This window comes from Erpetoichthys calabaricus, chromosome 14 (genome assembly GCF_900747795.2).
Source record: "Erpetoichthys calabaricus chromosome 14, fErpCal1.3, whole genome shotgun sequence".
Classification (NCBI taxonomy): domain Eukaryota; kingdom Metazoa; phylum Chordata; class Cladistia; order Polypteriformes; family Polypteridae; genus Erpetoichthys; species Erpetoichthys calabaricus.
The window spans coordinates 55,855,137-55,875,446 of record NC_041407.2 but is presented as its reverse complement, the minus strand read 5'-3'; the positions used below and the strand labels follow the sequence as shown (position 1 = coordinate 55,875,446).

Below are 20,310 nucleotides of genomic sequence, written 5' to 3'. Positions count from 1 at the left end.
GATGTTATAACATTCAGTTAACTGCCAATTGATAAGTGGTTTAATTATGCATGGTATTGCATCAAAATATTTAGCACCTCCCTTTGGTTCCATACCCAGAATACCTGTATGTAATCTGCTCATTTGTCACGTCTGTTTTCTTTGGGCCTTTTGTTTGCTCTGTCATTCCAAAAATATTCTTGTTCAGTTCATTGTTAATTCTGAATTGTCACGGCATTTGTAAGGTGTAGGTGTCTGCTTGAATATGTCCTGAATGGGCTGATGCCTTGTGATGGACTGTTTTTTTTACTGGTGTGTAATGCTACTGGTACAGGCCAAATTCCTCACAATCGTATCATGGATAAATTAAGTTTAGAATATAAAAGTGGAAGCCAAAAATGTTTGAGTTTGAACCTGAAAGAGGTATTCTACAAGTAGCTCCTGTTCATGAAATTACTAGTTTATAGTTTGTAGTGTATGTTGTTTCAATCAAGTCAACATAGATGCTAAATATAGAAAATCCCATTCTTTTACTGAATTACTAGATAACAGTATTTTTTCAAAGAGTTATTTTCACATAGTCAACATGCATCAGTACCAGTGCTTTTCATATGCTGTATGCAAAAGGTTGCCTTCAGAATTCCTTTGTGGTCCGACATCTCTTGAAGACCAACTGTACTACCAGCCTTTGACATTGATAACAGAACAAAAGAGTGGAACATTTAATTCAGAACATTAGAACAATTTAGACGAGAATGGGCCAATCAGCCTGACAAAGCTCGCCAGTTCTATCCACTTAATTCTTAGTCTAGTTTTGAAAGTCTCTGTAGACCTACTGTCTACCACCCTACTTGGTAACTTATTCCACGTATCTCTGGTTCTCTGTGTAAAGCAAATCTTGCTAATGTTTAGGTTTTAAAATAACAGTCTCTGTCACATGTACTTTTCCCTTCATAATTTTAAACACTTCAATCATGTCACCTCTTAATCTTCTTTTGCTTAAACTGAAAAGGCTCAGCTCTTTTAATCTTTCCTCATGATTCATCCCCTGTACCCCTGGAATCAGCCTAGTCACTCTGTCTGGACTTTTTCTAGTAAAGCTACAGTATGTCCTTATTGTAGCTTGAAAACCAAAACTGTATTCAGTACTGGCTTTACCAGTGTGTTTTAAAGCTTCAGCATAACCTTGGATTTCTATTGTACATATCCTGCTACATTACCTAACATTTTGTTTGCCTTCTTAATGGCTTCTGAACATTTTCTGACAGTTGATAGTGTCAGATCCAGTTTTACTCCTAAATCCTTTCTTTAGGTGAACTTTTGATTTTCAGAGTTCCTGTTGTGTATTCAAACCTAACGTTTTTACTGCATACATATAATATTTTACATTAACTTACATTAAAATTTATCAACCACAAATCTGCCCAAACCTGTATGATGTACTAGTCTGTCTATAATGATTCACCATGATTCAATGTGACATTGTGTGACACAGCAGACACTATATAGATTTGTTATAAGAAAATTAAATCCATTCTTCTTAGACAGTTAAGCATAAACAAGACCTATACAGGCAGTGTGCCCAAAGCATTGGATGTAGCAATGTTTCATTTTACTAGCCAATGTTCCAAGACAAATTTAAAAGTAATGATTTCAGAGAAAGTTAAAAACTGTTTCACACCTGGAGATACATCACTATGACAAAGTCCAGACAACAGTCTACACAACTAAAGCAAGTTGATTCTCCAACATCAAAACCATCTAAGATATAAGCCAGTTTTGACAAGATGATGTGCATGGCTGTTTATGATCTTGTGGGTGTAAAGTTTACACGCCTGTAAATGTCCAGATGACCAGTCATTATTATTCTGATCTACTTTGTCATTTGAAACCGAGAATCAGGAAAACGGTGAAGATCATCTACTTTCTGCTTCATTGCATGGATTACAAAGACACTGCCACGTTCACCCTGCTCTCCAGGCCAGACCACCAAATGACTGTCCCCAGTCACCAATGTAATGATGTGAAAGGCTAACTAAGTGGGTTGTTCTGTACGAACAATGAAGACAAGTCAGCTGAAGAATAGTGATTACAGTAATCCCTCCTCCATCGCGGGAGTTGCGTTCCAGAGCCACCCGCGAAATAAGAAAATCCACGAAGTAGAAACCATATGTTTATATGGTTATTTTTATATTGTCATGCTTGGGTCACAGATTTGCGCAGAAACATAGGGGGTTGTAGAGAGACAGGAACGTTATTCAAACACTGCAAACAAACATTTGTCTCTTTTTCAAAATTTTAAACTGTGCTCCATGACAAGACAGAGATGACAGTTCTGTCTCACAATTAAAAGAATGCAAACATATCTTCCTCTTCAAAGGAGTGCGCATCAGGAGCAGAGACTGTCATAAAGACAGAGGAAAGCAAACAAATCAATAGGGCTGTTTGGCTTTTAAGTATGCGAAGCACCGCGGCACAATGCAGTTACAATGAAGGCAGCAGCTCACACCCCCTCCATCAGGAGCAGAGAGAGAGAGATAGAGAGAGACAGAGAAAAACAAACAAGCAAAAATCAATACGTGCCCTTCGAGCTTTTAAGTATGCGAAGCACCGTGCAGCATGTCGCTTCAGGAAGCAGCTGCACAGAAGGTAGCAACGTGAAGATAATCTTTCAGCATTTTTAGACAAGCGTCCGTATCGTCTAGGTGTGTGAGAACAGCCCCCCTGCTCAATCCCCCTACGTCAGGATCAGAGAAAGTCAGCGCAAGAGAGACAGAGAAAAGTAAGTTGGGTAGCTTCTCAGCCATCTGCCAATACTGTCCCTTGTATGAAATCAACTGGGCAAACCAACTGAGGAAGCATGTACCAGAAATTAAAAGACCCATTGTCCGCAGAAATCCGCGAACCAGTAAAAAATCCGCGATATATATTTAAATATGCTTACATATAAAATCCGCGATAGAGTGAAGCCGCGAAAGGCGAAGCGCGATATAGCGAGGGATTACTGTACACAAGCTGGAGAAAACATATTATTTAAGAGACATAGAAAAGTTTTGTGAACATGTATTATGGAATAAGTTGGATTTACCAGATTCATAAAGGATTGGCCTACTACCATGCACCCAAAGTTTAACAGATGCATGAACACACTACACACACTGCCCATTTAAACACTGATTATATGTGATTCATGCACAGTCTAACACTTCTCAGTACTACCTAATAGGGTCTCACTAGCTTTGGCTTGAGAAGACCAGATCAGTGCCCCCTAGACAGTGGAGACTGATGCACTTTCCTGTGGCACTTTGCTCCTTGTGCTGCTCGCTATTGAAGGCATCCCGTCTCATCTGCTAACCCTGTGGGAAAGAAGTGCCTATCTAACTACACAGAGTGCCCTGTATTTACTTTATTACTTAAGTCATCCAAGATGTGCAGGAAATGTGTAATAGTTTAAAAGCTTAGCAAAATGTGTAAAGATACAAAGCAATGAATAATACAGAAATATAAATGAATAATAGTAAATGAATAGCAATATGTAGATGTAAAGCCCCTAAGGCCATCCAAAGGCTTAACTGCAGGCAAATATAAAGGAAGACAATTTTAATAAAGGTATGAAAGTCAAAGAACTGCACCAGGAATGTCATCTTTGTGTGGGTGTCCTTAAAGACGGTTAGTTGCAATTCAGAATTTATCTCTCGGGTCCAGCTGGATGGAGTCTCTTTCTTACCTTTGGGTGCTTCATACTTTATGGCAATATCCCTATGAAGGGTTTTAGGCCCTATGGCATTACTCACTGATAATCAGCTAATCGTTCTAATGATCAAAAAAAAAAACACTTAGCAGTTCAGGTCTCATCTCTGCCAAAAATGTGTTAATATCCTCTGAATGTCTTTGAATAGATACTGTACTCACTAGCTCATGATTGTTATCTTAATGAATAAGTTCGATGAATAGAATACACACGTAAATCAAGAAATATGCTGAGCTATGCTTAATAAGTAAAACATTCTGTGAGTGTGATTAGCAAAGTCTTAGAAAGAAAAAAACAAATGAATGGTTCAGTTTATGTACAGTTAATAGCAGCATGTCTGAATGTCCTGTAGATGAGGGAAGTTGCAGGTTGCTTGCAATCCCAAAATGATGATTTTACACTTCATAACACTTTTGCAGTTTGTTTATCTTACTAGGTCAGGCTCAAAACTTTATGATCCCCCATTGTATAGGAAAGAATGGGTGAATAAATGGATGGTTAGATAAATGGATGGATGAATGTGAAATCAAAGAATTCCACTGCCTATTTTAGTACTACCTTTTTCACCCTTTAAATTTCAAATCTGGACTTTAGAATACAATATATCATTAAATATATCCCTAAATATGTCTCAATATATTACAATGAAAGTAGAAAATAGCCACTTGCCTTCATTCTTAGCACCCTGACATTAAAAGGAACACTGGATCATAAGGTGTGAGTCTAGGGCACGGAAGAACAAAATCTACACGATAAACTCAAAGTTCTATAAAATTCCGCCAAAGAAAGTATGTAACAAGTTTTTGAAATATGCAATATAAATTAAAAAATGAAGACTAAACTATAGAGCATTATAAAATACAAAATCTAAAACATGATGTGCCATCCATTATTGACCCATTTACTCCTATCCAGTTAAGCCTATCCGTACTACTTTTTTAAAAACCGAGGAAACAATGGTGGACACCAGATGCCTGCCCATCTCAGGGTACAGTCCCATAGATGCTCACTCTTACTCTAGACACTTTAGTCAGAACCTAGTCTTGAAATGTTTGAGAAAAACTGGAATATCCTAAGAAAACACACAGACACAGAAGAACATTGCAGCTTCATATAGGTGGTAAACAATAGATTTTAACTTGGGGTGCTAGAGCACTCTGCCATCACATCTGCAAAAAATAATGCTTTTATTTATTCAATTTTGTTTTTAACATCTCAGTTTAGTGTTGCAATTCTTTTGTTGTTGAAAGTTTTTCTGTATTGATTGTGATTTTTATTTTGCATGCATATATAAAGTAAATGTACCATATATTAAACATATACTGTATGGTTAGAGTTAAGATATGTGGACCACAATTAAAAAAAAAAAAAAAAAAGGTTGGATATAAATGTTCTCTTGTTAATAACTCTTACTAATGTCAAGAAATATTGAAAATGGCATTAAGTGGTCAAAGTATGGCTTCCTACATATCTTGTATTTATTAATGATAATTAGAAAGGCAGTACAGTTTTAAATAGGAACAATCTTCTGTATTTTAATTTTGTCAAAAGGTCATAATGTAACTAAATTATATTTATATCTAAACACACACACACACACACACGAACACAGAAATATGTATATTTATATGAAAGAAGCAAGAAAATGTGTACATATAATACACACATCACATATTCATATTTTTAAATTGCAAATAAATATCTGCACCTCCTCAGGCATTATGTTTGTTATCTTTGTTATTTGCTATATACAATTTTTTTAGATTAGTTTATAAAATCTACTTTTCCATTATTTTTGAATGTATAGCCCCAGTGCATTTGTACAGCACAGCAGACACAGAATCATATTTTCATAAAATGATGTAAATGATGACAAATATTAGGAGGCTGACGGGCGTGAGCTGCACTTATTTATTAACCCTTCAAAGAAACCATAAATCAAGTATGTGCAAAACATGTCTTTTCGAACAGCTGAACCAGAAAAATAAAGATAAATGTTACTTTACATGTCAGTCATTTTTCATGTAAAACTTTCTTAAATGATTCCTTTCTCATTTTAAACTCGGCATAAGGATTTTTTTCCTCCTGACTCAATTATAAAGTTTTCAAATGTGACTAATTCATCAACGAGCTAATTTGTTAAGTATGTGAGATCACATATTTAAAGTGGATCCAGAATTCATTATGTACGTGAGTATACTTGTATGTTGTGAAAGGAATGTGGAAATAAGTTTTTGGGTTTTCTTTAGACATGTGCATGTTCAAGGCATAGGTATGTTTGAGTAAAGTATCAGTGTATCGAAGATGACTAGGTACAGTGTATGTTCAAGTCAAATATGACATGTGTGTTCCACAAAGTATGTTTATGTGAATGTTTGCAGCCAAAACATGCCAAGTATGTGTTGAACATGTAATATTCAATTCAAACTATTCTCGTATGTGCTCTTGACTAAAAACAGGCCCAGTGCACTTGCACATGTTTGCATTGTGACATGATGGAAGGGAAACTTCAAAATCTTACAATATTTGCATACATAAAGGTACAGAAGCAAAAAAAAAAATCTCAATGTTTCTAAATAAACAAAACATTGTTTTGTATTAAAAACTTCTGGCCATTCTGTAACGTCATAAGTATGTGGAATTCCACACGCATATAAAATCCAGTGTTATGTCATTAACTCTGAAATCCTATGAGAGTTCCAATCAGTCTGATGTATTATTCCATGGAGAGGAGTAGTAGCTTCAGAAAGGGGCACCAAGAGCTACAGCAGGGTCCTGAAAAGAGAAATGTGTAAGTGTCTTGGCAACTTTCAAAAAGTGTCTTTGTTGGGATATTGGGAGTACTTAACTATCAGTTAACCACATGAGCATAATGGACTGAATGGTCTCTTCTCATTTGCAAAATGTCTAATGTATTTATGTTTAAGAATTAGCATGACTAATAGCCCTGTCAGTCCCTCATAATTTACTTTGAACCTTTATACATAACCATGTAGCTCCTTAGACAATGATCAAAGTGTTGCTGCACTCTGTCACACTTACCTTTTGCCCTCACAGCAATTAAATGCGTACTGCACTGTCAAGGTAATTGCATATTTCAGTATTACAGCACCACAGGTCATGGTTTTTAACTACTGGTTATTATTATGAGAAAGTAAATGACTTAATTTGGTTGCTAAAAGCAAAGCTGTTTATGATTTGCTTTTATAATTTGAACATTGCCTCATCTTTTATTTGTACCAGTGCTTGTCCAAGCTTCAGTTGGTGCATAAAGCAGGAACTAGCATTATTGAAGGTCCATTCTATCACAGGACTTGCACACAGCCACATAAAACAAACCAATTTAGAGGTTTCAATCAAAGAAACTCACAATGAACAGTGAAAGAAAAGTGGTGCATCCTGTGAAGAGCATTGTAGATGTGAAAGAAGTTTGTAAACTCCACACAGACATTGACCCAGACTAGGTTTTGGAATAAGTATATGAAACGTTTCAAGTTATTGTGGTAGTGACTGCCACTCAACCTGTTTTGTGATTTGTTTAATATTTGATATTTGATTTTGCATTATGTCAAATGAATATGTATTGCACAATGTTTTATATGAAAGTGTCCAAAGCTGTTTGATACGTGTATAACCAGTAATAGAAACTGGGTCATTTTAGCTTATATGAAAGGTTGGTCTTTATGTTTGAAAATTTAAACTTCTATGTGTTTCATACATAAGTAAGCAACAGACAATAATAACAAATTTAGGAAATAGGAATATATTTTATAGGCATTAAAAAAAATCAAGGGCATGTATAATTTTCACTCATTCTGATCTAAGAGCTTCCATCATGTAAAAAGAAGCAACCATAACCAGATGATTGCTTCTTAGAAAGAGTGTAATTTAAGAATACAATTCAAGACAATCTAAGTACAGTTCTAATAGTAGTCTTGTCATTTGTCCTACCAACATGCAACACTTTATAGAAGGCTGTTGTTTGATGGAAAATTGTTCAGTGGAAAAAAACTACTAATCATTTCTCATTCTAAGAAAAAAAAATAACCGTGAAAGCATTATAACTGTCATCAGTTTTATTGATCATTGTGTTAAGATGTCTACAGGTAATCACTACAATACTTTTTACATTTTAATCATAACCCACAAATTCTTGTTCCAACAGACAAATGTATTCCCCTTTATTTGGTGTAAGTATGCCTTTTTCATTAAAAGACACACATTTTCCATTTTTTTTTAAGATCATCATTTTATGAATAATCCTTCTCTACTGCTTGTCCATTATTTAGTGCCAACTCCAAATATGTTTACTTATCATGTGATGTATTGTGAATAGAACTCCTACCAGGTTTTTTTTAATAGTTCATGAAAGAGCAACCTACACTTAGCAGGATTTCTGAACCACAACGTATCACAATGTAGTCCTCTTTAATGACTATGGGATTGTATAAGGGTGAGAGATCCCCTTAGAGGTTTAGATGGGGAAAAGGGACGTGGCTGAGTCTTGACTGTGGAAAGGATGTGCCTATTTCAAATGTGTGTAAGCTTAATTTACACCTTTGACAGGACATGAAGTAGTTAAAAGTAAACATTTCTTATGTTGCTTGCTTGCTTGCATCATATGTTAGAGTATGATTAATGTTAAATGAACTATGATATCCCACAAGATTTCTTAAATCTTTAATTTCAAGTTAAAGAAAGGCACAAACATAAATATGCCTTCAGTATCTTATTTTTCTCACTAAGTGTAATATTGAATTTACTATAATTACAAGAATTCTCACATTTTACTACCGATTAGCTTGAAGAATCTTAGCATTTTCAGTTTTTCAAAATAATATAAATTGTCTTAGCTCTTTTTAGAGTGAGTCTTTCTTCTTATAAAGCGGGGACATTTCTTTTTTAGTGGAAATATACATGTTACTAATAGAAATTATATTTCATTCTCAAGCTCATGTTACTAAAACATGTTTGTTTAAAGGACGCAGTCATACTTGATTCTTTCAGTTAAGGCCATAAATTCAGATTGTAAGGACTGATAAACAGATTTCAACTTTAGTAAAGTATTTTTGTCAGAGTCTTGAATGGTGTAATATATTTAAAAATAAAGCAGTTATCTTTGCATTTTGTTTTGAATGAGATAGCTGCTTTGAAATCTCCTTTTTCTTTTAAACAGAAATGATCTCTACCTATTTTCTTTGCCTTTTTTTTTTTCTTTTTATAAATTATTTTTATATGTTCACTTAGAAATGGGTCATTGTAAAGATTCTGGTAGCAGCTGTTTTAGCCCTGTCACATTTTATATTGTAGCACAAATGACTTCTAAACAGCAATGAGATTAAAATGATAAAATGCAGTCGAGCGTATGAAATCTGCGCATAATTGAAAAATGAAGCTGGCCCTTAAACTTAAGTGTTAGTTAAATTAAGTCATAAAGTTCTGACTCGCAGCCAGTCATATTCACTCTGCTCAACTGTCTTTTCAGTTTCACTTTTAAAAGAAAATTTATGCACTGTTTCTATCCTCCTCCTCACCCCATCTTTAATTGTGAAATTTGCAGGCTCCTTTTTATTGTTTTAATTGTGAGGTTTCAGCGATTTGTAAGGATTCATTCCTTTTTAACTAATGCTTTATGGTGTGGTGTTAAATTCCATGAATGAGAAATTAATATTGAAAATTCTATAAACAGCAAATCCTAAACTGATCATTAGAAACTTATATAAACTCTAGGGGGAAAAATGTTGTAGTTTTGTTCTATTGTATATATGCTTTTAGTAATATAAGAAAGGTCAGTCGAAACAAGATGTTTTGTCTTATACAGGAGCCTACTAGAAGAACAAGGAAAAAGATGATCATGTTTTTCTTTTGCCACTAAAGTAAATATGTGTTCTCTAATTCCGTCAAACAACTATGTGGCCTACTGACTTAGGCACTGAGTCATAAATAACAAGTTTGCCAATTCAATTCTAACCTCAAACACTTTATGTAACCAGAGGTTAGTTACTAAACCTACACAAGATTTAAAAAACTAAAAACAGCTGTACTATAGGGTTATATTTATAAAATGTCTTACAATGGTGGTCCCCGTAAAAATATGGCATATAATGTAAAAAAAAAAAAAAAAAAAAAAAAAATGGTGGTGTTAATTATTGTTACATGATTTCACTATAGGGTTAATCATTCCATTATTAGGTTGCCAGGTGTCTTAGATGGGACATCAGTCCATTACAAGGCATGTCCATTTATTTATCTACACATAATTATCCACTCATTCATTTTTTCACTCATTTTTGAACAATTCCTTTCAATGCGTGGTCTGACAGCATCCCGTGTAGACTCGCGTATATATGGGCCAGTCAGTTCTGAAAGGTTAGGAACTGATCAGAATTCTGGTGAAGGTCCCACAAGATTTGAAGCCTCATATCATTTGTAGTAATTGTTTTCTCCCATTAGTATGGCTTCATTCAAACAGTAATAGCTTTTTACTTTATCCATGATACGCCAGTTAGGGAGGCTGAAGGATGAGATCAAATCTGTACCCTTTAGTAAGCAAGAGATACTTTGATCTTAAAACCAAATCTTTAAGGTTATGCTGAGCACAAGATGGGCCAAATTGTAAACTGTAAACAAATATTGAAGATAATCCCAATACAAATATGATCCTTTCCAGCATGTTACGAAAAGGCCAAGTCTACCTAAAAACCACAGAGTAGAAGTCTACTGGGGAAGGTGAAGCAGTGTCTCACAAGATTTAAGAGTGCATTTCTTCTACAGAAATGTTAGAATCAGAACAGCACAGCATTCTTGCAAAGGAAGGTGGCGGCCTGTACTACAGTTCAATAGTATTTAAATTGGGCTAGTAGCTCAGAGAGGGCTGATTGTGTCAATTTGTATTCACTTCCTGCAAGTGAAAGCAAGCTGTACACTGAGGTATAGAACAATTTTATATATTAGCCTTCTGCTTTTCAGTATTTTGGTGGTGTACAAAGGTTGCCTTCCCTGGACTTGCTTACAAAGTAGTGTATGTCAGTATCACTGTTAAAGTTGTCCAAGTTCAGCCTGGTTTAGTGCACCAATTATTGTCTACACATTCCATATTACATAATTTTTTGAGTTTGGGTTTTCATTAATACTGGTGCCATTTCAAATAATAATTCATTTCACTTTAGCTTTTATCTTGTTATGATGGAATAAAAAGAAAACTAGTAATATATTTAAGTATATGCTCTCAAAATTATCACAGATGAAATGACAGACTAATGATTTTCTAAAAATGCCACATCCGGGCTGTATTTTGGCAAAAGGCATGTCTTCAGTTTTTTTTTTTTTCTTTCTTTTCCCATCTGGCATTTCTGTTTAATTATCTGTAGCTAAGAATATCCAGGAATGTTAGAACTTAGATCATCTGTCCAAACACAGCAAATTTGTTTAAAATCTAACTACAAGAATGCATGTCATTTTATTACTCCTGCCTCTACTCTTGAAATATAAAGGAAATAGAAACTGTCATGCTGTTGTGGAATAGACTGAGGAGCAAAACACAGCTCTACCAGACATGAATGCCGAACATTTCATAGCTTACTGGACTGATAGGGACCATTGTTGGAAATGCAAATCATTTATAAATTTGAGGAATACAAAAAGAAAATAATGTATACCACAAGCTGTTGTCTATTCTTGGAAGTATTTTTCCATTCAGAAGTTTAAACAAATTATTATCCATTGTGTAGTGGATACTTTATTCTTAGAGCAGATGATTTACTTTCATTGTTTCAGTAGTTTCCATTTATCTTACAAGTCATAATTCTGGAGAGAGGCCTGAGTCTATTAGAATCAAATGATTTCGGAAGTTGTTGAATGTGAATTTGTCTGAAAAGTCATATAGGCTCAGAAACTGCTCTAATGACTTCAAGCCTGATGATTTATCTCAGCAAAAAGAGAAAACCATCGATGCATCCAACTTTTAAATCCATTTTTTACTCTGGTTGGCAATTTTGTTTAGGAGTCTACTGCATCACACTGCAATACTTGCATATGGTGGGACTTGGGCCAAAAGTGTGAACTGGAAATTTGAATAGAATTTCATGTGTACAAGAACTTGGGCATTAACCAGAAATTGAACTGGGATCCAATAAGGGAAAAGAAGAGTGCTTGAAACTGTCTGCCTATTAAACTAGTACATCCTGAGATCATATATAATATTAAAATTTGTATTTTATTTTCTGATAGCAGTTTACATACAAGAAGTCTTATTTCTTTTAACTAGGTACTTACCCATAACACTTTATATAAAGAACTACTTTGAGACTTTACATAATGCTTAATTCAGACGTGTGTTTCTAGAATATACCATTTATCTGTATGCTGATTGATGTAATTGAAATGCTTCATAGTCACTACATGTAAATGAAGTTAGTTGAGTAAAGGAAGGTTTCTGTTAGATTTCTTCAGTCTGCCATGTTGCATTAAACAAAGTGTGCAGGGGTCCAGCAGGTGGTGTAAATAAAGTATGTCCATGTTAGAGTTCATTTATAATGATGGCTCCAAACAATTTTTTTTTATTTACTAAGTATTTTCCTCAATTGATCCAAATGGTATAAAGTGGTGTTGTAAGCAACCCCTCAATAAGAACTTAATATCAGTACAGGTAGTTTTCACAATATATTACACAACACACTAAACTCCAATAAACATGCTGTTGTTGTTGTAATTCAAAATTAATCTGTATACCCTAGAACATGATTTAATCTATACAGTCATGGTGCGACTGTGGTGTTTGTCTGAATTATTTTTACCCAACCAAGTGTAGCTATGACAGTTACGTTAGGTTAACTGGTTAGTCTCAATTTGTCAAGTGTGAGAGATTCAAGATAAATATCTGTGGAGAAACCGATGCTCCTTCTAGAGTTGATTTTAGCCTAGCTCTTGATTCTGCAGGAATAGGGTCTGGCCTACAAGACCATGACCTTGAATAATTATATTAAGCAGACAAATGAAATCTGTAACCTTTACTAATAAACAATGTCATAATCGACTGATATTTGCAGTGGATCATTTTCATTTATGACAGTTGTCAGCTTCAGTTAAAATTCTTATAATGAAGGATTTCCACTGTAACCCAGTGTAGCTTACACTCCCAACTATCAATGTTGACAGAATGACACCTTACATCGGTAACATGCCCAGCATAGGCCGCATTAGTATTGGTCCAAAATTACAACATAATGTACTACAGGGAGAGTCCATGCAGCTTTTTTGTGAAGATAATGTGCAATTTAGCTTGATTTCCTGAAACATCACAGGCTCCATAGATTTATGTTATGTTTGTTTCCATTTTTTATGTGTTTTTATTGAGTTTAATTTGAAGCAAATAACATTCCATACAATCTAGTCAAACTTAACAAACCAAAATTCAACCCTCACCCACTGGTTTGTTGTTTTATTAGAGTAGAGTTAAATTTTTTTTGCCACTGTTGGCAGCAGATATTTAAATATGTAAACTACATATTACCATTCACAAAATTTTTACTATTATGAGGAATTAAGAGTCTAATTGAAAAATAAAATTGTCATATGTTCACTGTATGTTTATTGTGTACTTGTGCATGTACGGTACATAAATGGTGTTCTGTGTAATAGCTGAATGTTAAGTTTCATGCCAACAAAACTCTATTTGTGAATATGTACCACCTCTCTAAATTTAGCACAAGCAAGTGCATCATTTGTATAATCAATTTCTTAGAACAAAATTATTTGGCTTTGGTGAGCAACTGCATAGGTAATAAACTGGCATTCATATATGCATCACCACACTTTAGGTTGCATAATCAGTTATCATTTGCCCCTCCACTGCTTTGAAATAGAAACATTTTCCCAAATATTTTATTAAGCAAAATATGTAACTATGAATATACACAATTATAAATATGACCCAGCTACATGGTGACCTTTTGGTTCCTTTGCTGTTTGCATTTCCTTGTTAATTTGCAGCTAGTTAAGAAAGCAAGAACCCATTCAAACACAGAAGGCAGCTTTTTAAGACTAAAAACTATTACAGATTTAAAGGTTTAACTAAAATTAAGTACAACAATGTTGCTTGAATTAAGAATTGTTTCAGCAGCAGTTACCTTCTGATTAAGAAACTGGTTTGGAACAAAAACTTGCATCCATTGCAGCCTGTGAAGACCGAATTTGAGGACACCTGCCCTAATTTTATGGGTAGTGAGCTGTAGTATGTTTTTAAGTTACAACAGTTGTTGTTTTGTGCTTTTTTGTACTTTGTATTTCAGATTTTGGTTTGAATGCAGCATCTCTGAATCATTACATTCTTCCCCCTTAATAAAGCCTTACCTAGCATGAAAGACCTAGCAATATAATTTAAGCAAAACAGTTCCATCCATTTTCTTATTTGGCTGACACCTTTATCCAAGGCAACTTACAACATTTATGATATAATTGGTTACATTTATTTTTGGTTTTGCAGTTGGAGCACAAGCAGGTCAAGTGACTTGCTTATGATCACAGGGTGTCAGTAATGGGATTTGAACCCACAACCTCAGGGTTTGAAGTCCAAAGCCTTAACCACTATATCACGCTGCCTTCCAATTTCATTATCTAGGACAGGATGCACTTAGCAGATATACTGAGATCATTGTCTGGGTGGGATGTCATCCCACTATAGGGCATACTCACTGGACCAAATTAGAGCCACCCTGGGATGTAGGAGAAAGGAGAAATCTCACACAGACATAGGAGTGAGGTGACAAGCAGCTATAATTGTAGCACTTTAAAAAATATTAATTATAGACTTATTCATAATCATATAGTAGATTAACTTTAATGGCTAACAATGTTAAGTCAACCCTGGCAAGAAATGGCTGGGCTAATGTTGATACCTTTAAGTGGTTCATCGGTGTTTATACAATTTTAGGGCAATAGTATCGAAAAAGAAAATAGTTGGTGCATGGTTGGCAGATTATACATTATTTTAGCTGAAATGTTATAATTCTATACTGTACTTTAAGGCCAATGGGTCAAACATTTGACCAACATTGGCAAAAGATGGCAGGACAGATTAGCGCAACAGACACACAAAACAAAATCCTGTTTTTTAATTCAGTCTTGTAAGTTGCTTTCTGAATAATGTAATGCCTATTGTCTTCAGTTGGTGTCACATGGTTAGTGCTGCTGTCTCATAGATCCAGTATCCTGGGTTCAGCTCCTGTGCTTGATTATTGTCTGGATGGAGCTGGCACATTCTCCTTCTCCATGTGTTGGTGTGAGATTTCCTCCGAATACTCCTGTTTTCTTTTAAAATCCCCAAAGACATGGTTGGCAACTGTAAATTGCCCTATGTGGGTTTGTGTGACAGTGAGCCCTGACATTTTCTGAGACCCAATTCTGCTCTGAATTGGATTATGCAGGTTTGAGAATTTTATATGAAGTTACTGTTTGTTATACTCTCAGATGAGAATATATTTAATTTCTGCTTAACCAAACCACTTAAATGGAAGTAATTCAAAGATTCCATTCATTCATCCTCTTCCGCTTATCCTAGATCAGGTCACAGGGGCAGCAGCTTGAGCAGAGATGCCCAGACTTCCCTCTCCCCAGCTACTTCTTCTAGCTCTTCTGGGGGAATCCCAAGGTGTTCCCAGGCCAGCTGAGACACACAGTCCCTCCAGCGTGTCCTGGGTCTTCCCCGGGGCCTCCTCCCGGTTAGACGTGCCCGGAACACCTCACCAGGGAGGTGTCCAGGAGGCATCCTGATCAGATGCCCGAGCCACCTCATCTGACTCCTCTCGATGCGGAGGAGCAGTGGCTCTACTCTGAGCTACTCCCAGATGACTGAGCTTCTCACCCTATCTTTAAGGGAGAGCCCAGACACCCTGCGGAGGAAACTCATTTCAGCCGCTTGTATTCGCGATCTCGTTCTTTTGGTCACTGCCCATAGCTCATGACCATAGGTGAGGTTAGGAACATAGATCGACTGGAAAATTGAGAGCTTTGCCTTTCGGCTCAGCTCCTTTTTCACCACGACAGACCGATGCAGAGCCCGCATCACTGCAGACGCTGCACCGATCTGCCTGTCAATCTCACGCTCTATTCTTTCCTCACTCGTGAACAAGACCCCTAGATAACCCTAATTCAAAGACTAATTATTATTTTAAAGTGTGCTCATTTTAAGTTAGACTTAGAAAAAAGCAAAAGAATTATTATAATGCATAGACAGCAGGAGCCGTTTTGCAGCTTAAACTCCAAAAAATGGCAAATTCAAGCAAATTATTTATGATCAATGTATTAAAATACTTGTTTTATTGTACCTCCAGTACTAATACCAATAATTATTTTATGTATGATGAATTTATTGTACTTACTAAGAAACACTAAGAACTCTAGTCCTTGAAGTAAGGTGGTTAATATGCTTTTTACAAAACACAGCCCCCCAGGTTTAGTATGATGAGGATGCCCCCAACTCTTTTGTGCCTTAACAGTGTGTATGAAAGTCTTCTGTACTTGGAGCATATGACTTGTGTAGTCAATAAAAGCGATCAGTCATCCTGCACAATGTGCATCACTGTTAGCAGCATCCGCTGTGGTTTGTTTCAAATGCCGTGCGCCTGCTCCACTGTTGTTTTCCTGTCAGCCGTAGCTTGCAGCTGTGCTGCTGCTTTTAGTGAAAAGGATTGAAAGCCCAATTACATGGCAGAGGTAATCAACACCTCCAGTTTGTGGGTCATATTACACGTATTATATCGTTAACTCTCGGTTAAGACCAAGAGCAAGGTTCAAGGCCCATTGGTTCATGAGTTCTTGTATGATAGATAGACAATGTGTAGCATTTTATATAACATTGTTAAGCACAAACAATTCACTTAAGAGTTTTGGGGGACTAGAGCTATTCTTAGAGCAAGGTAGGAACAAAGATGGAGCATCACTCATTCACATATCCCAGTGTAGCCAGTTTGGAATTAGCAATCCACACACATTATTGTGATGTGAGTGTAAAATCCAAGAAGCCAGAGAAAAATGTGCAGAATGCACAAACTCCATACTGACAGCCTCATTTACTGTATCTAGTCCAGAATGGTGCATCCATGAGGCAGCAGAGCTAAACTCTGTGTTGCCATGTTTTCTGTATTTCATTGGTAGCAACAGTGCATGGTTATAAGACACACTGCTGAATGTGTTCAGAGCAAGAAACCAGATTATGATTCTGCCCATCATGACACAATATTTAATATACAAAATATGCATGAAAAAGACCAACCACTTTTCATATAATACATATTTTTGCACCTTTCACTTGTTTAGTTAGACAAACAGAATTAGGCTGGTTAATGATAATTTCTTTTATTCTTTTTTGCCTATAGTATATTGATTTAACTGAGTTTAAATACTTACCTTAAGTCAGAATAATTTTCTGGTTTATGACTTTTGATAGCTATAGATGCGATTTTATTATTTCATGCATGCCCAATAAATTTAGAAAAAAATCTGATCACCAGTTCAGGTAACGACCATTTCAAATTGATATGAACATAGACAGCTACATTATTTTCATTACTACTTTCTGTGTTATAATTATACATGAAAAGCATACCATCTTATTAAAGCATGTTTTTATGGTTTTATGTTCATAAGCAAATGGCGGAAGGTAAGACTATAGGTTACTTGAAGATCAATTGAATTAGCTGCTTGTAATTTAAAGCTTGAAGATTAAGCAGGAAGTGTGAGTGTTAACTAACAAGGATGTCAATTTAATTCCTGACTCCAACTCACTGTGTAACCCTGAATGAGTCCCCGCCAGTAACATTCAATGCTGATTCTACACATTCACCCTTGTGTTCATATGGGCTTTTCTCCAGGTAACTCCACTTTTCTTCTTACATCCCAAAGTCCAGAAATTTAGGTTGATTGTTGACTCTAAATTGGCTTTGTGTGGGAATGTGCGTGAGTATGTCCTGCAATGTCCATTTAAAGGTCGATTCCTGGAAGTTAAATAGGCTCTAGGTTCCTACAGCCCTGTGCTGCATTCAGTGGGATCTGTAAATACAGGGGTGTATTGTCAGAAGAAGATAACATTGTTTAATTTATATATTTAAATTATGTTGAAAGCTGTAACTTTCACTGCCAGAATAATGTGTTTTGTTACTTGGCTAAGCAATAGATAAGAATCACAAACCACTGTGCTAAAACACTGAAGTGTGTGGTAGCCTCGACTCTGACAAGGTCAGCTGGTGAGAGTATAGCAGTAGGAAAGTGTAATGTACATATGCATCATTTTAACATGCAAATGTACTTTGTCACTGTGTAAGTGACATCTCTTTTAGACATATTCACCTTTGCACTTATACTTTGTAGCTGTACACACATAACTTTGAATTTAGAAAATCTCAAGCCATGAATCGAGAATTTATACAGTATTCAACCATGTATGCATTCACAGTTCTGCACAATACTGCTTGTATGTTTCTCTAGGCACTCTTCCTCTTATATTGAAAATGTGTGTTAAAGTGATTGGAGATTCCTGCTTGGCAATTTATGAGTTTGTTCATAAGTATGACCAGTGATAGAATGGCACCCTTACAGTGTTGCTGGTTATTGCCAGGAGAGGCTCAGGACCCCCTGTGACCTTAAACAGTCTTAAGTGAGTTTACAAATACTGTGTTATCTAACATGCTTAACCACTTTGATCAATTGGTGAACTGGCTACTATTATGATTTGAGTGCCCACCTGTAGCAAAGAGGGTGTAAGACCTCCCAGAGGTTGAACAAGCCAGAACATTCTTTCCCAGCCTGCCTAGAATTGGCCTAACCCCAGCCAGTCTGACCTCGCAGCTTCACATGGAGGTTTTGGCCTACTTAAGCCCCAAATGACAGTTACAAGCAATCTCTTTACATTCCTAAATATATCAAAAATACTTATAAATGCTCTTCTAAGTAAAGAAAACTTTGGCATCCTGGAGCAGTACCTTTATAAATAAAAATATGTATTGCAATAAATGTGAGAAGCACAAAAGGTCGCCAAAATGCAAAATGAAGATGAAAATAGGCAGCCCACAGGAAATGAATCCCAATACACAATCCAAAGTTTAAAAAAAATATATAAATTAGATAAACAAGGAACACTAAGACATGACAATGTAACACTGATGTATCTGCTCTGAGCTTCAGGAAGTGCAACAGATTAGCAAAGAGGAAGTAAGGACAGCTATGAAGAGGACAAAGAATGAAAAAAACGTTGATCCAAATGATATACCTGTGGAAGCATGGAGGTGTTTAAGAGAGATGGCAGTGGATTTTTTAACCAGATTGTTTAATGGAATCTTGGAAAGTGAGAGGATGCCTGAGGAGTGGAGAAGTGTGCAGGTACCGATTTTTAAGTATAAGGGGGATGTGCAGAGCTGTAGTAACTGCAGGGGGATAAAACTGATGAGCCACAGCATAAAGTTATGGGAGAGAGTAGTGGAAGCTAAGGTTAAGAAGGAAGGTGATAATTAGTGAGCAGCAGTATGGTTTCATGCCAAGAAAGAGCACTACAGATGCAGTGTTTGCTCTGATGGTGTTGATGGACTAATATAGAGAAGGCCAGAAGTAGTTGCATTGTGCCTTTGTGGATCTGGAGAAAACATATGACAGGGTGCCTCGAGAGGAGTTGTGGTAATGTATGAGGAAGTTGGGAGTGGCAGAAAAGTACGTAAGAGTTGTACAGGATATGTACAAGGGAAGTGTGACAGTGGTGAGGTCTGCGGTAGAAGTGACAGATGCATTCAACTTGGAGATGGGATTACATCAGGGATTTGCTCTGAGCCCTTTCTTATTTGCAATGGTGATGGACAGGTTAACAAATGAGATTAGACAACAATCCCCTTGGACTATGATGTCTGCTGATGACATTGTGATATGTAGCGATAGTAGGGAGCAGGTTGAGGAGACCCTGGAGAGGTGGAGATATGCTCTATAGAGGAGAGTAATGAAGGTCAGTAGGAACAAGACAGAATACATGTGTGAGAATGAGAGGAAGGTCAGTGGAATGGTGAGGATGCAGGGAGTAGAGTTGGCGAAGGTGGAGGAGTTTAAATACTTGGGATCAACTGTACAGAGTAACGGGGATTGTGGAAGAGAGGTGAAAAGGAGAGTGCAGGTAGGGTGGAATGGTTGGAGAAGAGTGTCAGGAGTAATTTGTGACAAGCAGTTATCAGCAAGAGTGAAAGGTGAAGATCTACAGGATGGTAGTGAGACCAGCTTTGTTATATGGGTTGGAGATGGTGGCACTGATCAAAAAGCAGGAGACAGAGCTGGAGGTGGCAGAGTTAAAGATGCTAAGATTTGCATTGGGTGTAACCAGAATGGGCAGGATTAGAACAGGATTAGTACATTAGAGGGTCGGCTCAGGTTGGACGGTTGGGAGACAAAGTCAGGGAGGTGAGATTGCGTTGTCTTGGACATGTACAGAAGAGAGATGCTGGGTATATTGGGAAAAGGATGTTAAGAATAGAGCTGCCAGGTAAGAGAAAAAGAGGAAGGCCGAAGAGAAGGTTTATGGATGTGGCGAGAGAGGACATGCAGGTGATGGG

General features: G+C 36.4%; 1 protein-coding gene across 1 annotated transcript in view; it reads left to right on the top strand.

Annotated features, from left to right (window-relative positions):
* The window catches only part of csmd2 (CUB and Sushi multiple domains 2), a 991,046-nt gene that overhangs the window by 294,548 nt on the left and 676,188 nt on the right, over window positions 1–20,310 (top strand). The window lies entirely within an intron of this gene.